The sequence below is a fragment of the Hoplias malabaricus genome, chromosome 6, assembly GCF_029633855.1.
Source record: "Hoplias malabaricus isolate fHopMal1 chromosome 6, fHopMal1.hap1, whole genome shotgun sequence".
Classification (NCBI taxonomy): Eukaryota; Metazoa; Chordata; class Actinopteri; order Characiformes; family Erythrinidae; genus Hoplias; species Hoplias malabaricus.
In genome coordinates this window covers 4372906-4394130 of record NC_089805.1, presented here as the reverse complement: position 1 = coordinate 4394130, position 21225 = coordinate 4372906, and the positions used below count along the sequence as shown (strand labels likewise).

The following is a 21225-nucleotide window of genomic DNA, read 5'->3' as shown; positions in this document are numbered from 1 at the left end:
CCGTCACTATTTCTTGTCAGGGGTCATCAAGTAGGCACCTTCTAACCCCACTGGTACCGTTAATGCATGCACAATGCCAGCGATTCTATGTGGACTCTACAATCTGCATCCCCAACCACACACACTCACAAAACACCTGCATTCCATTGATAACTGTAAACCAACACTGGCCTCCCTGGATACATAGACCAGAAAGCCACTGCTAAAACTAATCATACTGATGCTAGCATCTGCACTCTAAAAAATGGTTGGGTTGAAATAACCCAAGTTGGTTCAATTTGTCAACCCAGCGCTGGGTCAAATAGGGACAAACCCAGCATTAGTTATTTTAACCCAGCTATGCTGGGTTACCAGTTTAACCCAACAGGCTGGGTTATTGACATTGACCCACTATTGGGTAAAAACAACTATATTGTAGGGTTATGGCAACCTTTGGGTTGGTTCATTTTTAATCCATTTAATGCAAGCATGCACACAAATATTATTCCAGAATATTTTTATTAATAAGCCAACAAACAAAAATAAAAATATAATCAGAGTCTAGCTGGAATAAAAGACATACGTACAATAGTCAAGTTATCAAAATATTGTAGATTTTTATACATTTAAAATATTCAAAAATAAAATGTAAAATGTATTTATATTGTTTATACACACGGACAACAGGAGAATCAAGCAACACAAAATAATTTACCAAGAAACACATCTAGTCCAGAAGTCCACAATAAACAAGTTAAAATTATTTTTCTTCAGGTTATAAATGTTATTGAAAATACAATTAATAAATGACAACAAGATACTGGAGGTCAAATACGTAAAATGCTTTGAAGCAAACATCCACTGCTCTCAGTAGTGTGCTCTGCTCCAGATCTTCTCCACTGATGATTACAAAAGCTTGAGAACAACGACTGCAGTCCCCAAGCATCCGAACATATGGAAGCTCCCTGGTGTCCTTGGTATGTCTTAAATACTCAGCCATATTACTTCCAACCTAGGAAAACAAGTTGAGCAAAGGTGGGAAAGAGGAAATTGAATTAATGTATGAATGAGTGAATAAATTAACAAAATCACAAACTCACATGGAATTCCAGGGTACAGTCCACAATAGGTTAAGCGTTTGTACTATATAACAGAAATAAAAAGCACCTGCACATTTGTGGCCTACAGCCTGGACACCTGTAAGCTTTTAGAGTAATGATATGTTTGGACAGATGCTAGCTTTGATAGCGTATCAGTTGCCTTTCTTTGTTATGTTTATCCCAACTTTACATTATATTTTACTGATATTTTTCCCATGTTCACACATTTAAAATAAAAATGCTTTAAATGTAATTGTCTAAAGCCCATAAGAATAAAAAAGTCAACAATTATATAAATTTTAAATTCGAGACTTCGACTTTACAAATATTTACAATGTAAATTTAAACAAATTTATTTATTTTTGCATAAAATTTTGATATGTCTATGAAAAACAAACACGTGTGTTTATGAATGTAACTGTATTTGTACAAACTGCAGACTGTGAGACACAGATTGGGATCTGTTCATTTGTGAACAGTGAAACAAATTTATGACTTGTCTTTAATTTGTGGATTAACATTTACACATTTGTAAAGTATTTTGAGACTAATCTCTCTCCATATGCGGTGTCCAACAGACGTGGATATTCTTGTAGTATTTCTACAACTGTTTTGGTCCGATTCTCCCTTATCCGTTAGCTCTATGGATTGCAGTCACCTTCATGTATTGTCTAACCTGGCTTGGTGGATGAATGTTGTTCTTAAGCCACTCTTGCATAGCCCTGTCCACAGTCACAGCAGACGCTGAGGAGTAGAGGTAATAAAATACATTTTTTAAATATATTAAAAAATAAAAGATTTTAAACCTAAATATAAAACAAAACGTTCCGGGTCAGTGCTCTGGGGACAAATACATGCTTTTTACATACCTCAATATGCGTACAAAAGTTTAAAGTGTTGTGTACCAAATAGTTGTCATTTAAAGGTCATCACTGATTTTTAAGGTAACTGTTGTGTAGTATTAAAAATGACACTTGTCTTTTAATGAAAAAAAAAATTATTTTGAAAAGGAGAGTAAAGAATTTAATTACCGAAAGCGCTACAAAACTTAACTACTCGAGTTACAAATGTGTTTCTGTGGTAATTCAAACAAAGAATAAAACTCAGTTTTCTCCCCCTCAATCATGGCGTTTTACCTTAAAAGACGCAAAACTTACGAACGTAAACAAAACGGAGAGAACTGTGTTTTCCAACAAATGTAGACATTCCCTTTAAGTGGGACATCAAAACACAATGAAGCCTGAGTTTTAATCCCAAATCACTCAATACTCCCTATGTACTGCACTACGCAAGTCATTAACTTACTGAATCTAAATCTTAACAGTGCATTATATATTCCTAATACAACATCATTTATATTTATTCATATGTGTGAATCTGAAATCTATTGCTATCTGCTTGTGTACAGTGTAGTGTATGACTGATGTAATTTAATATAGAGAAAGTGAAAAGCTATTTGTATTTCAGACAAAGCCAGATGTGCTGTCTCAGTTTTCCTCATCCACGTGAGCACAGTGACAACCATGTTTTTAAAAGTCTCCACCTTGGGAGAGCATTTTTGCAAAATCTCAATTTTCAGTGACCTGTGTGGGGATGGGAGGCCAAAACCGAGACAAAACCTTGTTTTTTTTTCGTGTATAGACAAAACGTCTATACCTGAAAACTCACTGTCCTTAAACATTATATACATTGTTGCAAAACTAAAATTGAGTAAGAGAGAGAGAGAGAGAGAGAGAGAGAGAGAGAGGATGCACACAAAAATTTTACATACCTTCGATTTTAGGAATTAATGTTTGAAGATTCCAGTCTTCGTTTGAACAAATTCATCCATGTGTCACTGCAGATATCAACATAACATTTTAGAAAGACATGTACAATACTTCATAGTACAAGACCAAATAAAAAAACACCATGTGTAAAATTAGAAAGTCAAGATGATCCACTGTGTTGACATAATATTGTTGACATAGTATTACGCATTTATGAATGGGTTGCAGTTGATGTCACATTGCCGAGTACCCGTCATGTTCATGGGTTGAAATGACAATCTTTTTGGCGTGGGCACCATATTGGGGTGCGATTGTCTGGTTTCAAGGTGCAACGTTAATGAATATGAATAGGAAAAACGAATATGTTTATCTCATACACAGCTCCTGTTAACAACTAGTTAAAGTTAGTGTAGTGCATGTTTTATAAGAGGTACATGAGGTATAAAGGGTATTAAAAGGTAAAATATTTGTGGTTTGTGTTTTTACGAATATAACGAGTGGTATTAAAAGATGTTTAATGCATTTTGAACAAAGAAAAAGAGGAAAGAGACTTTTTAAAAAAGCTAACAATCATCACAGTTACCCTTTATAAGATGGAACTACTAATTAAAACAAGAAGCTAGTGAATTACGCCAATGTTAGCCTCATATACTGACAGGTTTAAGGTAGAAATAAACATTTGAATACGAAAAATGGAGAATAAGAAGCAAACGTCTTCCGAAAATGGCATTTAAGGTGGAAGGGGGAAAAATAAATAAGGAAGGCAACATCAGCTTTGACTAGTGACAATTTTAACACTAGGAGCACAGAGAGCCGGTGTGTATTTGAGCCTGTGACTGACTTTACTCCGTGTGTTGTGTTGGTTTTGGTGCGGAAGGGAGACTTTAGTCACAGCTGTCAAACCAGCGGCTCTTTGCTCCGGTCTCAGTCGGTCAAATAAGCGCGATGCTTCTAGTGTTAAGGTGGAAATGAAAATTCCAATATGACGATGGGAAGCTATTTTCTGATTTGACATCGTGATTTTTATCACTCGTTTCATATAAGTAAAAAAAGCAAAGGAGGTATTCATTTCAAAGGAATCACAAGCACTGGTTAAGGAGTGCTGTACAGATTTTTTTAGCGTTTATTTAAAATTTTAGCGTTCATTTAAAAAGCGAACATCCCAATAGGAATAAAGCATGACATACCCTAAGGCTACCACGCACGGGCCATATCAGTCCAAGAACGGCAGAAGCTTATTTAACTCAGCTAACGCTAGCTAGTGCTACCTCACGGAGGCGCAGAGCAGGACATTTATCTGAGGTATCGCTAGCATAACTGACCTAGCGTTAGCAGGCAAGAAATAACATCAACGCAACGCCAATGTTAATAAAAACAGTAATTGGGTACACTAGAAGATACAGCGATAAACATTATAAATATAGGTTTAGTAAAAAGCCTGGGTCTTTATTTCCTTCGGCAGAATGATAATGTCCGTTAGTCAGGAAACTGGGATTTACTCGCTGACAGGAAACATGAACTCAACTAAGATCCCGATTAATACAAAACGGTTAAATTTATGTAAATTAAAAAAAAAAATACTTACAAATATGCTCACGGCCAAAAGAAATCCTTCTTTCTCTGGAGTTCAGCTTCGGTTTCTTCGGTTTCTTCTTTTCGCTCGAGCTTCTCGGCTTCCCGCCTATTCTGACGCACGACGTGACTGTTCCCTTTCAGGTCCGCATACACAACCCAACGCTGCTGGGTTGTTTGTTATTAACCCAATTTAAGTCAAAATAACCCAACATCATGACCCAACATGCTCAACCCAGCAATTGGGTTATAAAAATAACCCAGCATTTTTTAGAGTGTGCAGATCGTGCTGTTGCATGTATTACCACATTGTTAGAGGAAACCTGATCTGTGCTTGATTCTGTACTTAATTCTGTGTAATATCAGGCCAGCTAAAATGACCTAGACAACAATATAAGGTTATTTTGAATAATGAACCAATATAATTACACTTCTATAGCACTTTTCTAGACCCCCAAAGTGCTTTACAGTTTTTGGGACATTAGGGAGACACCTAAATACCCAACAACACAGTTTCCAACTTCGAGCAGCCTCCCCCCTCCCATCCAAGTGGTGGCCAAGCCCAGACTTTAGCTTCATGGGTGTTGCATGTCCTATGCTTAAGTGCTATAGAAGCTGGCAAATGGGAAACTAAGCTAGAATTACAACCTTACATTCACACTGTGCAGGATTTCTCTGTGTGTTTGTGTGTGTGGCTTCACATTGCACTGTTTTGCCTATGCTTACTCTTGCAGTTCCTTGATTTCATTAAGTCCTGGATGTGGGCGGAGGTCTAAAGCCATCTTTTTTAGCCCTAATTGCCTCCCCCACATCCTCATCTAAAGCAGCACAGCTCCAGTAAGACCCCTGTTGGGCTTTTACAAACACCAGAGATTAAGTTCATTAGTGTTGCTCAAGGAGTTTTGGGCGCTACGGCATCACAGAGCATCTTAATCACACTTGTTAAGTGAGGAATATGCACAGTAGGGTTTTTTTTTTAGCTACGAGTTTAAACTCACTGAATGGGTCTGTGTTATTCCCCTGCTGCAGGTTGACTCAACTCAGATTTAAAAAGTGGTTTTAATGAAGAGCTCAGGGTACTTGAGTGCTGCATTAACAGATTGTGCTGATGTTGTGTGTTGGAAGGACCAAGTGGATTTTAATTGTTTGTTTATTTATGTAAGTTCTAATACTTTTGGTGAAGTTGTAGCATGAGATTCAATGGCTATAAAAACTTCTGTACATTTTAAGTATTTCATTTTGTCCCCAAACAAACATATGTTGCACAAATGTCATTTCTACAATGGATATTCTTCATTTTCTGTAGTGGCTTTCCACTGACCAGGATCACAATGGGTTCAGAGCCTACACTCTATGGACAAAACACCAGTCCATCAATGGCATCCCATACTCATAGGAGATGTTGTAAGGAGTCTAGAGGATAAAGTTATTTAAAGGAATTCAGACAGTCTCCACTGAGAGAGCGGTGATGAAATGGGGAAATAAATGAGGATGGATAGAACATGAAGGATGAGTGGAATCGGTCTGTAGTTTGACATGAAAGGTCTCAGTGTATTCATGTGTGACCCTGTCAAATTTGGTGGGCCCAAAATTAAAACAAATAATAAACAAATCACCCCTCACCTCTCTGTGTCTGTGTGGGTTTCCTCCGGGTGACTGTCTGTGAGGAGTGTGGTGTGTTCTCTCTATGTCTGTGTGGGTTTCCTCCGGGTGCTCCGGTTTCCTCCCACAGTCCAAAAACACACTTTGGTAGGTGGATTGGTGACTCAAAAATGTCTGTAGGGTGTGAGTGAATGTGTGAGTGTGTGTTGCCCTGTGAAGTACTGGCGCCCCCTCCAGGGTGTATTCCCGCCTTGCGCCCAATGATTCCAGGTAGGCTCTGGACCCACCGCGACCCTGAAGAGTGTTAGGGTTAGGGAAGTAGCTATGGTTAGGGTAATATTAAGTCTCCATGAAGTCTTGAAGCTATGAGCTCTCTCTCTCTCTGTGTGTGTGTGTGTGTGTGTGTCAGTCAGCTTCCCATCTGACTGACTTACATCTCTGAAATCCATCATCTGCTCCAGTTGTTATTAATTAGCTTATCTTTCCTCTAAAGCGGGGGTTCAGGAGGGCAATAGTTCTGGTTTTAATCTGTTCCCTGCCCTTATCTACACTTTTAAAAATCCATGTCCCTTAATGGTTCTCGACTTGGAGGTATATGGCTCCTTTTTTTTGGTGTGTGCTTATGCATGTCACTTCATCCTCCACTGGCTATCATCTTGCAGCACTTCCACCCAATCAGCGTCAAGCAAGAAACTAAAGACGAGACTCTCAGAGGCACGCGACAGAAAAGATTGTGTTTATAAATATGTCATACCATTTACCAATAGTAAAAATGCAGAAATTCAAACACAAATATACCCCTTAAAATTGTGTGGCATTTTAGTTTACAGAGTTGTAATAAATATGTAATAAGACTTGCACCTGTAAGTAGTTATTACCCTAAAATTCATCAGCTGTTACTGATCAGTGCTTTATCGAGGGAATCAAACCATTTCTTACTTACCATAAGTATATGACAGCTGATGTATCAGATGTGGGCAGTTTGCATTCTCCTCCTAAGTGATAAAATGTTCAATGCCTTTTCTAACAGCAATATTTTAAAAATAATTATACATGTGTCTCTGAAAAAACCGTGTTCACACTCACCTTCACAAAGCTGGTGGAAATCAGTGAGGGGGTGGACACGAACATCACTAATAACTGTGGGGAACATCTGGCAAAATCGCAGGGATAAACGAACATTAAAAAGTAAGGTTCAGCAGCGGGGGCTCCAGGCGGCGCTGTGCCGATAGCATCGCATTGGATTGTTCAGGGAGTTTGGCTGAAATTGGCAATGTATGGAGGGTTCATAAATCACTGCAGTGAGACTCTTCTTTCCACAGCAGATCATGCAGAAATGCTTTCATAACATTTATTACTGCGTCAAGAGGCTGTGACGTGACTGAAGACGGGCGTAAGAATGATATTGGCAGTGGGTAGTTATCACCTCCACAGAGCCAGAGACAGCAAACAAATGGGATCTCTCTGGAATTAAACATATGCCTCTGTGATAGCAGCGTAACCAAGGGGACTAGCCTCCCACTTATTGATTTTGACACTTTGGAGATATGAGAGTGTGCGATATGAATGGGCTTCACTCGGTTCAGTTACAGACGGAACCTCTTTGGGTCAGTGCGCAGATGCTCTGCTGCTTTAAATGCAGTCTATAAACATCAGCTCCAGATATGTTGGGACATTGTGTGAACAGCCAATAAAACACAATGGAGTTTAGATCCATTTCAGTTATCGTGTATTTTAAAAGAACAAGGGAAATTTGGCCCTGTGAATCAGCAAAAAAAAAAAGCAATTTGCTGTTAAAAATGTTTTATTTTAACACAATACTAAAGCATTAATTTAACTTTATCTTACGTGATTTTTCTCAGACACTAACCCTCAACTTGGACTGTTAAAAATAACTGGCAGCTGACAGCATCTAAAATTTAACATAGTTTAATATAGCTTAATATAGTAAGTAACATGCGAACAAAATATCTTTATTGGTCTTTGTGGTGTAACTGTATGTAGGAGTAAAGGGTATTCAACTGCACCAGTTCTAGCTTTTAGCCTTTCAGTAAAGACTGTATCTACACCAACAGAAATGCTTGTGCCATAGTTTTAGTGCCAGTATCACCCCTCATGGAGAATATTATTCAACCTGCTAAATATGAATGAGTGAGTGAGTAACCTGTATAGTCTGTATGCTGTTTTTTTCATTAGAATTCATATACATTTTTATTTGTATACACTATCAGAACTACCTCAGAAAAGGGGCAAAAATAGTGGGGAAAATTATGAAGGCCATTATGTATGTGAGATAGTTGCAACACATAGGAAAAATGAGGTTGTGGATCTCATCAGGCACTGCCAAGCCTCGCTGTGCTAACCACCTTGATATGCAAATTGCTGTGCTAAGCATCTGTGAGATACTCCATTTTAACCTCAAACTGTTACTTCTAGTAGTGTTATAAATGTAGAGCACTAAAGCGTGGAGAGATGCAGTATGGAGAAGTGGAGGAAGGAACTTTTTTTTTTTTGTAAATAACAACATGGAAAAGTTAAATTTTATTATTATTTTTATCCTTTTTATCCTTAACACATTCAGAACATCAGGTGTTAGGCCATTTGAGCCTATACCCAGAGTCATAGGGCGCAAGGCAGGAACACACCCTGGACAGGGCACCAGTCCATCACCAGGTCACCCACACACAAAGTGCCTGGAGGAAACACATGCAGACACAGGGAGAACACACCCACCTCCTCACAGACAATGACCACCATGTGACCATTTGCTATTTGACACCCATCATGATTTTATAGTTCGTGCTCCATTGAGGGCCGACAAATCTGTCCAAGGGCTGTTGCGTTTGTTGTTGACCATTTGACTTTTTCGCTACCTATTTATATAGTTTTGCACATGAGCGGTCCCATCTGTACAACTGTAACCTGCTTCCATCTGGTCCAGCCCACCTCACCATCCCTCCATCGTCACGGCGATCCATCACCGGGGTCAGTGGTGAGGACTAACTGATGGTGGACCGGCACAGATTTATTTGACAGTGTTGCCGTGGAGAGGCCACCCGGTAACGGCCCAGGCCAATCCGCACCATCCATCTAAATGACACGGCTGACAGTGATCAAGGGTGTCCCTTTCTGGCAGCGCTCATGGCCATCAGGACCCTTCATTCGCTTTCAGTGGCATGCGTTGTTTGGCAGGAGAGTGAAAGCCCTCTCCCGGTGTTTGGAGAGCTGCTGGCAATTCAGTGCACTGCAGGGGGTCTGTAGGGGACTGCGGGGTGCTGAGGGAGTTGTGAGGGCAAGGGGATGGGGGGGGGGGGTGCTGCTGCACCAGCGCTGTCTAAACATCTGTTTGCTCAGTGGATGAGAATCAAAGCGGGGATAGAGAGACTGAGATTTGAAATGCAGATTTGGGGGTTTTTGAAAAGGGCAACGCGCACCACTGAGAAAACAATTTCTTTTCCTGCAGAAAACCTTCAGTCAAGTGTTCCTCAGGTTTCATACAAACCCTACAATTATTTCTAGACTGGGGTACAGCCTCTTTAGAATGTTCGATGTCCTAATTGGGTCGTGTCAGTTTGCCCGTACCGTGTGCTCCGATGGGGGTTTGTGTGTGTGTGTGGTCATACTGTAATAAGATACACTGTGTTACTTAATTAACTTCCGTGGTTTTAATCTTGTGGCTGATCCATGTGTTTTGGTGTATTGCTTAAATATGATTTGAGATATCACCACAGATCACACCAGTCCCAGAACTGACCCAGATAGCAGACACTTTTGAGCCAAATCCTTCTCATTTGTGGCATTTATGGCTCAGTCAGAGCACTGGCAATTGTTGTGCAGGCCGGATATGAGCCAAATGTCAACGTCTGGCTCATTTAAGGTGGACCTGTGGTTGAGTTGAGGTAACCAGACTCACACTGAATCAACGCTGTCATTCCAGGCCAAATGATGGCCATAAGAGGAGTGCAGATGTGTGGGATTTGGGCCATATTCAGGCCAAATATTCTTTGCAATCATGGGGGAAAATCAAATAGAGAGATAGTATCACTTGATTAAAATAATATTTCATTTCATATTTGGTAGCGTCCAGTCAATAGTATCAGCCACAATCTGGACAATAGAGCTCATGATCGGACGTCCACACACACACACACACACACACACATAAACACACAGAGGTCCTGAAATACTTGCAACATCTGGGTGAAGGATAAAAAGAGGTGAACCCCCTCTGAATCTCAGCTGTCCGTCACAGCCACAGAAACACAGTCTCTCTCTTTAAAGATTAACTGGCACCTGACAGCATCTAAAATTTAAAACACTAAACTGGCTTAATATAGTAAGTACCATTCAAACACAAAATATCTTTATTTGTCTTTGTGGTGTAACTGTATGTAGGAGTAAATGGTATTCGATTGCACCAGTTCTAGCTTTTAGCCTTTCAGTAAAGATTGTATTTTAGTGGCAGTATCACCCCTCATGGAGAATATTCAACCTGCTAAATATGAGTGAATGAGTGAGTGTGAGAAAAAAAAGAGGTGAACATCCTCCGAATCCTAGCTGTCCATCACAGCCACAGAAGCACAGTCTCTCTCTCTCTCTGTGACCTGCTTTCCCCTCCTCAGGGACGTGGCTGCATTTCAAACCTTCGTCTAAATCAGTTTCTAGTCTGATCACTTCTATCGCGTGTTGTTCTCCTTGTTGAGGAGGTAAATTAGGACGAGCTGAAACAAACTCCACTGCCTAAGACAGCGTTCGTGTCTCTGTGAATGTTTCTGGTGTGGCTCAAGGCAACAAGTCAGTGTCCTGTCTGTCAGATATTCAGAACGTTTGTACTATCACTAAATGAGCTCCTGTCCACTGGAGGCGCTGTTCCGTCACGTCAAAAATGTACAGAAACACTGTAATAAACTGCTTTTGCTTGTGGCTGGTGGGGAGATGTGAGAGGATTGTTTTTCACGTTGTCACTCACCCTCATTTTAGGATGTTTTTAGGGTTAGGGATAGGACTAGGGATATAAGGCTGGTTTTTCCACACTGGCTAAGTGTCAGAAACTGTACTTCCACAATGGGTGAGCTATATTGCGTACGCATTTTAATTCTGGGGACGGTCTTTTCTTTAAATACATACAAACTCATTAAAACCAAGCTGGACATTGACTAAGTTAACAGTGTTAACAGCTGGAGACTTTTAGTCCGATCTGAGCCTGTTCCCAGAATGAGGTTAAAGCTAAGCGTAGATTAAACAGACCTTATTCGCTACTGTTAATCGCTACCCAGGAAACTAGCGTTATCTGTCTGTTTCAGGGCCCTAAATCAGTGTGTTTTTGAGGGTGCTGTAATCTCCCACAATGCACTTGTAATTTGTATTAAACATTGTATGAATTGAATGAATGAATGTACTTACTACATGAGTTGAATGTGGACCAGAATGCATTGTGAGTTTCTTTGTTACTAAACAACAGACAGAGGAATTGTCTGAATGCAGGTAGAATGAGCGGGTAGGTGTCGCGGTAACACAGCTCCAGGGACCTGGAGGTTGTAAGTTCAAGTCCTGCTCGGGGTGACTGTCTGTGAGGAGTGTGGTGTGTTCTCCCTGTGTCTGCGTGGGTTTCCTCCAGGTGACTGTCTGTGAGGAGTGTGGTGTGTTCTCCCTGTGTCTGCGTGGGTTTCCTCCGGGTGACTGTCTGTGAGGAGTGTGGTGTGTTCTCCCTGTGTCTGCGTGGGTTTCCTCCGGGTGACTGTCTGTGAGGAGTGTGGTGTGTTCTCTCTGTGTCTGCGTGGGTTTCCTCCAGGTGACTGTCTGTGAGGAGTGTGGTGACCCCCTCCAGGGTGTGTTCATGCCTTGCGCCCAGTGATTCTGGGTAGGTTTCCAGACCCACTGTGACCCTGAATTAGATAATAGTTTTCAGACAATGAATGAATGAATGAATGAATGAATTTCTCTCACAACCTATGTTTAAAAACACTTGTTGTAAGTATGGATGTTCCGATCCAATCTCAAAGATTGGTATTGGGGCAAATTACAGCATCATTCTACTGATCTGTATCAGCTTTATTGAGTTCAATCTTAAGTCCAATCCATAGTTTCCTCTAGGGGGCAACTCACACTTCCGCCTCTCCTCCTCCTTGAGCCTGTCGTGACCGATGTGAATATTCCTTCCAACACTGGTGTTTTTAATGTAGCATGCTTTCTAAATTCCATTTTGATCTGACTCTGCTGGCCACCGTAGTCAGGTGTCATGCTGTATCCCTCATTTCAGATTAAAAGCCCTCTGCAGAGTGTTCATAAAAGTCTGAAGTAGCAGCAGTAACTCTTTGGGACTGAGGGGAACTGTTTTTTATTTGTTGTGACTGTGAATATTAAGCTTCTTGAGCACTTCAAAGTGGTATTTGGGATTTTCCCACTAAGTGGAGTTTATATGAGCTGTTTGTGAAGACCTGTTTTGTTTATTTTGTTTATATCTAGGAAAATATGAATAATGGATAGGAACTCTGTATCGGCAGATATTCAATATCAAAAGGATCAGGATCAGGGGCAAAAAAACTTGATAGAGACATCACTAGTTGTAGATATTGACATTAGGTTTTGGAATTTGCTGTGTGTATGAGAGCAATGAGGGCATTACTGGTATAATTGGTTAATCAAAAAAACCCATTCCAACTCATTCATAGTGGATTCCATTGCTGCACAGTCCCAATCCCGGGAGCTTTATAGCCCTATACCCAGTGCTGACCATAGCTTTTTGTATGTCTCATTGGGTTCTTGGAGAGGATGCCAGCTAGTGTCAGGGCTTCTCACATTCACCCAGCCATTTTACTTCCTGATTGACTTCAATGAGCCTGATATTACATCATCTGCCCATATTTGCAATTATATCCATATACCGAATGTGTCTGCCATGCTAGTCTTCAGAAGAGACCGTTTCAATTCCTTGCTAGCATTGATGTCTTCTTGATATCTGGGTTTCAGGTTTGGTATTATTTTTTATTTTTTGCATAATTAGGTCACTTTTTTCTTTTTTCTTCAGAGGCCGGTCTATTCCCACCAGTCTCTCCTCAGTGGTCCTCTTTACCAGAGCCCCAGCATCGAGTGCTCATCTAAAGCTGCACAGCCATTTTGTCACTGGAACACTGTGGAAATGATGCATCATCCAGTGAAGCGTCTTAAATCGGTTAAAATATTTAATATTGTCACTCTGAGATTCTGAGCTGGGGTGTTCTACAAATAATGAACGTATTTTGACTTGTTTTAAAGGGCGTCTTTTTGTCAGCAGATCCTTTGACTCGTTATAAGAAAAAACTGCTTCGAAAACAAACCCTAATTATGCACTTAAAACCTTTCATCTGTGATTTTACACTGAATAGAATATCTCATAACATGATAAAACATCGAGCAACCGGGTAAACAATATTTACATGTTCTTATGTCTTATGAAAATGAGGAACATTATAGACAACATTACAGACATCATTTATTGTCTGTAAGTTCAGGGTCACGGTGGGTCCGGAGCCTATCTGGAATCACTGGGTACAGGGCAGGAACACACCTTGGAGGGGGCACCTATTCTTCCACAGTGCGACACACACTCACACACTCACATCTACGGACACTTTTGAGTCACCAATCTACCTACCAACATGTGTTTTTGGACCATGGGAGGAAACCGGAGCACCCGGAGGAAACCCACGCAGACACAGGGAGAACACACCACACTCCTCACAGACAGTCACTCGGAGGAAACCCACGCAGACACAGGGAGAACACACCACACTTCTCACAGACAGTCACTCGGAGGAAACCCACGCAGACACAGAGAGAACACACCACACTCCTCACAGACAGTCACCCGGAGGAAACCCACGCAGACACAGGGAGAACACACCACACTCCTCACAGACAGTCACCCGGAGGAAACCCACGCAGACACAGAGAGAACATACCACACTCCTCACAGACAGTCACCCGGAGGAAACCCACGCAGACACAGGGAGAACACACAACACTTCTCACAGACAGTCACTCGGAGGAAACCCACGCAGACACAGGGAGAACACACCACACTCCTCACAGACAGTCACCCGGAGGAAACCCACACAGACACAGGGAGAACATACCACACTCCTCACAGACAGTCACCCGGAGGAAACCCACGCAGACACAGAGAGAACATACCACACTCCTCACAGACAGTCACCCGGAGGAAACACATGCAGACACAGGGAGAACACACCACACTCCTCACAGACAGTCACCCGGAGGAAACCCACGCAGACACAGAGAGAACACACCACACTCCTCACAGACAGTCACCCGGAGGAAACACATGCAGACACAGGGAGAACATACCACACTCCTCACAGACAGTCACCGGGAGCGTGACTGAGACACTACCTGTACACAGGTGAAAAAAATATTTGTAACATTTGTATAGTGTGATTTTTTTAATGATATGTTTAAATTTTACAATTCCTAAATGAGCTCCGGTTCAATGGTGGTGCTATTTAACTAAATCTATACAAACATATCGTCATGTGCCTGAATAAGAGTGACAGAAACCATGCTGTAAACTCTTGTGGAAGAACATGGGTGGACCTAGAAAACCGATTTTGTGATGCCATCTTGCCACCAGAGGAGATGAAAGAAGCCCTAAAATGGCTTCCAGCAGGATCCACCAGAGTATGCTACGTCCAGGGAGTAGTTGAACACAGAGAAGGCTCCACACAAATGTAACTCATAATTACAAATATGCAGCAGGTATGAGAACATAAGCAATTAAGCAGGTATTTAACAACCACAACTCAATTAAATGGAACAGGCTTAAATTCGCATGTTGTGCACAGCACCTGCGATTGGCTCAGGAGTATTTGGGGGTGGTGCTGAAAGCAAGCGTTGTGATAGGCTCAATTCATCAGTTTCAACATCATACTTGAAAGCGTCCAGCTGTCCCACTTCTCCAATTACTGCTTGCTCTCTCCACTCCTCCGGCTCTTTTCCTCTCCTTGGTTCCTCCACAGTTTTCCAGGGCAGGAAAGGAGCAGTAGCACACACACCCTAGAGGAACTGAGTACACACTCCCCCATTTTTGGACAGTCCTGGAGCTCTAAACAACAACCTTCTTGTCCCAAGCTTGCCTCTGTAACCTTGAGGTTACCGCTGCCCCCTAAAGGTCGTGTCACGTTTGTGTAGGGTCGTTATGGGCAGATGTGAAGAATACCCATGCAGAATCTCATACCCTGTGTTTTGACTCAGCATCCTGGTCTCTTGGTGCCCTACAAGAAGGAAAATCACATTTCTGAGCACATACACATACACATCACTGTCTCCGTCTCCCAGTTCCTCTGTGCTGTCTGTTGTGTGTGTAATGAAGGGTTATGTCAGGTTGAGGGTAATGGTGGTGCTGTATTCAACAGGGATTCTCTACCTTTTTCGCTGTCAGGATCCACTTTTCCCTCCTACCCTCAGTGCTCCCAACACTAAAATCCACTCCCACTACACCCTGAGACCCTCCATCAGCGTCGCTCTGTCACAAACAATGCGTCACCCCCCAGCCACAGCACAACACAGCCCTCCGGCTTTCAACACCACTCAAACTAGCCCCACCCACCCTGCGTTTATTTTACAGCTCAGGGTTAAAATAGGGAGTTTGTCTCTCCTTTTCAGCAACAACAGCTTCTACTCCTCTGGGAAGGCTTAGATGTTCGAGCACTGCCGTGAAGACCACATTTTAGATGGTATTTATGTATTCCACTCACTGTCCATTGTAAATTAGAATTTAACCCAATCCGTGTAGTGAAACACACATTTGCACACACACACACTAGTGAACACTAGGGGGCAGTGAGCACACATGCAGGGAGTGGTGGGCAGCCCTAGCCATGGCGCCAGAGGAACAGTTGGGGGTTAGGTGTCACGCTCAACAGCACTTCCATCATGACCTGCCGGTTCTTGGGCTCGAACCGGCAACTTTCCGGTTACACGCCCAGTTCCCTAACCACCACCCTGCCCTTCAATGGTCAGTACCCCCTCCCCCAGAGCAGGTATGATTTGGGTGGTGGATCATTCTCAGCGCTGCAGTGATACAGTTGTAGTGGTGATTAGTGTGTGTTGTGCTGGTACAAGTGGATCAGACACAGCAGCGCTGCAATGAGTGTCGATACAAGGTAGGTGTTCCTAATCCAGTGATAGATCAGTGGTACCTCCTCTGTGGTCGTCTAGTGTGGGTCCTGAGCATCTAAGAACCGTGTGAAAATAAATATGCAGCACACCAGCCTGTAGAGCTGCATGATAAGTTGAGATGACATTTAAAAACTGTTCCACTAGGGGGTGCTATGCAGTGTTTTGCACCAAAGACACTGTTTATTTATTTATTCAGAGCACGTAGTTAGGTGTTCATAATGACTAAAACAATATGGATGAGCAAAGACATTGTTTGTTTGTTTGTTTTCTCAAAGGAGGAGGGGCTACGTTCCACAAACACACTTCTATCAGATGCCTGTGATCTTCAAAGTTTGAAGTGCTCACTCTGTAACTCCTTTCTTCTTTGCTTCTCTCCCCTCTTTCCTGCCCCTGGCTTTTTGTTATTCCTCCTTTAATTTCCTGCCACTTTCCAGTAGTTAGGGAACCAGGGCAGAATACATCTTTATTCCCAAAGGGCCGTGTGGTTAAGCTCAGAGAGGAAGTCAGCCTTGCTTGTGTAATGAAGACATGTAGCTTTTTTAATATCCAGCCAATGAGATATTGCCTTCACCCTGTGCTAAACCACTGTGAATTATTCAGTGCCCTTGTGCATATCTGAGTATGTTTAGGCCGCCTGCAATCGGCATCATGTTCTAAACTCATCCACTCACTCTGTCACAGCACCCTGAGGAGAGAAAGGGTTAATGCCTCACTGCTTAGAAGCCTTAGTAGTCCCTCCCATTGTTAGTTTTAGTTTACAAAAACATATAATATTTTAATCTAGTTTTAGTCCATTAAAAAATAAAAAAATTGTAGCATTTATAATCTTGTATTTCTAAAGGTTTGACTATTTTAAAAGTATTATTTATTACTGTAATTATAGACAAGATAATCATTCATTGTCTGTAAGTTCAGGGTCACAGTGGGTCCGGAGCCAACCTGGAATCACTGGGTACAGGGCAGGAAAACACCCTGGAGGGGGCGCCTATTCCTTCACAGTGTGACACACACTCACACACTCACACCTATGGACACTTTTGAGTCGCCAATCCACCTACCAATGTGTGCTTTTGGACCGTGGGAGGAAACCCACGCATACACAGGGAGAACACACCACACTCCTCACAGACAGTCACCTGGAGGAAACCCACGCAGACACAAGGAGAACACACCACACTCCTCACAGACAGTCACCCGGAGGAAACCCACGCAGACACAGGGAGAACACACCACACTCCTCACAGACATTCACCCGGAGGAAACCCACGCAGACACAAGGAGAACACACCACACTCCTCACAGACAGTCACCCGGAGGAAACCCACGCAGACACAAGGAGAACACACCACAGTCCTCACAGACAGTCACCCGGAGGAAACCCATGCAGACACAGAGAGAACACACCACACTCCTCACAGACAGTCACCCGGAGGAAATCCACGCAGACACAGAGAGAACACACCACACTCCTCACAGACAGTCACCGGGAGGAAACCCACGCAGACACAGGGAGAACACACCACACTCCTCACAGACAGTCACCTGGAGGAAACCAACGCAGACACAGAGAAAACACACCACACTCCTCACAGACAGTCACCCGGAGGAAACCCACACAGACACAGGGAGAACACACCACACTCCTCACAGACAGTCACCCGGAGGAAACCCACGCAGACACAAGGAGTACACACCACACTCCTCACAGACAGTCACCCGGAGGAAACCCACGCAGACACAGGGAGAACACACCACACTCCTCACAGACAGTCACCCGGAGGAAACCCACGCAGACACAGAGAGAACACACCAATATTATTTATTACTAAAATTATCATAAACAATTGCTTAATTATGTTAATGATGTAAATTGTTACAGATAAAAAGACGCTAACAAAGTTATGACAAGAAATCGGACACTTTTTGTTCTAATACATTTTACGTTCATTTAACGTTAACGAAGTCACTGCACAAAACATAAACTGACATTGAATCAACTCCAAAAGATTCACCTCCACGAGTCATTGGTCAACAGTTGAAGAGTGACTCACAGACGCTTAAGGAGGTGATTTGTTCAAGAGTCGACTCTCATTTCCAATAGGCTGCTCTTGTTGCCATGGCAACAGCCAATAGATGGAGCTGTGTTCTGTCCAAATCAGAAACAATGGGTCATTTGTTTGCTAAATGCAACACGTTTTTTCATATTACTTGTCTTTGAATTTTCATTCACACTGGGACTAAATGGAATACAAAGCAGCGAGTTAGAACAGAAGCACTGCAGTGACACTGAGGTGGTGGTGGTGTGTTAGTGAGTGTGTTGTGCTCTTATGAGTGGATCAGACACAGCAGTGCTGCTAGAGTGTGTTGGAGTTGGAGCATCCTGAACTGTTGTGAACATTCCAGCTCATCCCAGTGGTGCAACACTACAGCCCCATTCTGGAGAGTCTCATACCCCAGTTGATGTTTTCTTGACCTTGGCCTTATGTGGAACTGGTTTTGTCAGTGCTTTATTATGGAGGTTACGCCATAGAAATGAGAGAACAGGCTGATTATGAAGCTCAACTTATAATATTAAAATCCAGGCACAGAAATAAGCAGCGGAGAAGGCTGCAGACTTCAGATGAGTCCACTCTAAGAGTGAAGCTGAGACCTAATGTATTATTCAGCAGTGGGTCGCGAATATTTACTCAGTGAACTCATATTTATACACAAGTGTGTGTTCCTTTGTGTGTGTGTTGGAGGAGATGGACTCGGGATGTGCTCAAGTATGTGCTAGCGTCTATTCAGTCCCCTACCTGCATTTGATGTGATGCCTGAAGAGGTTTTTATCGGAAATGAGGGACCTGATAGTCCACTCATCCTTTACATTCAAAACAGCGTCTGTGAGAAGACCGCTCCGGAATGGCAATGCTCTCCGTAAATGAAATCCCATTTCTAGCTCCGAAATGACACACAATAAAACCATTGTATCTTTAAAGAATAGCTTTCCCACTCGGTCCGCAGACAGCGTGATAGTTCTGGCCCTGGTCTGGCCCAGACCCACATTATTCATGGCCCAGTTGCTCCAAGGAATGACAGCACTGGAGCAGGCCACCCCCCCTGCTTGCTACATGTGGTCATCAGAGGTCAAGCTTTGGGCCACTTTTGGTCATGGCACGGCCATGTCTTTGCCAGATGTGGGCCAGATGTGTTTTGGGATGTGGGCCAAGTGAGCACTTTTGATTCACATGCAGGTTGCCAGTACAGACAGTGGGCCATCAGTGCCAACATCTGCATGTTATGAGCCCGAAGGAACCAAAGGTCATCAAGGCCAGTGCCAAGTTTCAGCCGGAAGGATAACAAGCATCCAGTATCCAGTATCTGCCATATTGGGTACCTACTCAAACAACACTTTAATTCCTCATTTAGATGTTAGATGTTTCTTAGACGCTAAAACAAAACACAGTTACTGGAGCTTGTTTATGATCTGTGTATGAATAACAGTCACAAGAGCACAGAAATGAGTCCAAGATAAGAGTCAAACATGCTAACAGTTTTCTATTAGATCCTATGGAGAAAATGCTAATATTGCTAATATTGTATAACTGTATTTCTCAACATTATGGAACTACATGGGATCCTTTACTTCCTAGACACAAAGAAAGCAGTGAGCTTCTGTTTATCTGAGTGTTGTAAGGCTCTTTCTAGCACAGGGAGACAGCTGTGTAAAATATATATAATATATGTGACGGCAAACCCTTGTTTATTTACACTGTAAAACAATTCTTGTAAATTTTACAGTAAAATACTGGCAGCAGAGTTCCCAGGTATTTATCGTATTTTTACAGAAACACTACTGTATTTCAAATTTACAGCATATAACTGTATTTAAATAATACAATAATTTACTGTAAATACTCTGATTTACAATGAATTACTGAAGCAGACCTGCTGTAATTTTACAGCGTATGTTTTATACTTGTAAGTATTTATGTTGTATAAAATGAGCCCAACATGAGTCCCATGCCCATCCCATTGCTCTCTCTCTCTCTCTTTTGCTCCCTCTCTCTCGCGCTCTCTCTCTCTCTTGCTCTCTCTCGCTCTCTCGCGCTCTCTCTCTCTCTCTCTCTCTCTCTCTTGCTCTCTCGCTCTCTCTCACTCTCTCTCTCTCTCTCTCTCTCTTGCTCTGTCTCTCTCTCTCTCTCTCTCTCTCTCTCTCTCTCACCCTCTCCCTCTCCGTCAGGCTGCGGGAACACAGTTACAGACCTCTCTACCATGCTGTTAAGTTTTAATCGACTTCGATCTCAGTGCTGGTTCTCATTGCACCACTTTGTCTTCCTCAGCACCCAGAGCAGGTGGTAACCAGGTGATGAGCGTGAACCCGATTGTGCTTGAGCAGGAAAAAAAACATCTAAAGTGCATTTTGGGAGCATCACTGAGCTAGAATAAGACTGTAACTGTATCTCGGACCGTAGATATATTCTCTCTCTCTGTGATGGTCAGTTCCCACTTCATTTCTGCTTCAGCCACTTCACTGACCACTGGATACAAACTGATACGAGATCAGAACTAATATCAGAACCAGCTACACTCCGAATGTTTAGCAGCATGTTCCTGTTTGTTTGTTTATTTACTTATATCGGACTCAATAACTGCTAGCCACTGCTGCTAATTACCTGTCAACGAATATTTACAGAAATTAAAATGCTCTAAACAAGCTATGTGTAAACACACTGTGTCACTCACACACTCTCACACCTGTTTCACACACTCACCCTGTCATTCTCTCTCTCACACGCACGCACACGCACACACGCACGCACATGGACAGTTTCACACACTCACCCTGTCACACACACACACCTGTGGACAGTGTCACACACTCACCCTGTCACTCTCTCACACACACACACACACACACACCTGTGGACAGTGTCACACACTCACCCTGTCACTCACACACACAACACACACACACACACCTGTGGACAGTGCCACACACTCACCCTGTCACTCACACACACAACACACACACACACACACACACC

General features: G+C 42.5%; 1 protein-coding gene and 1 long non-coding RNA gene across 2 annotated transcripts in view; one reads left to right on the top strand and one right to left on the bottom strand.

Annotated features, from left to right (window-relative positions):
- Positions 1-21225, top strand: part of LOC136699811 (protein shisa-6-like) — a 120000-nt gene that overhangs the window by 38578 nt on the left and 60197 nt on the right. The window lies entirely within an intron of this gene.
- LOC136699812 (uncharacterized) lies at positions 762-4470 on the bottom strand. The gene is made up of 4 exons (XR_010803675.1): positions 4434-4470; positions 2851-2916; positions 1756-1823; positions 762-991 (listed from the first exon to the last, which is right to left on the bottom strand). It is a non-coding gene; the product is annotated as an uncharacterized lncRNA (long non-coding RNA).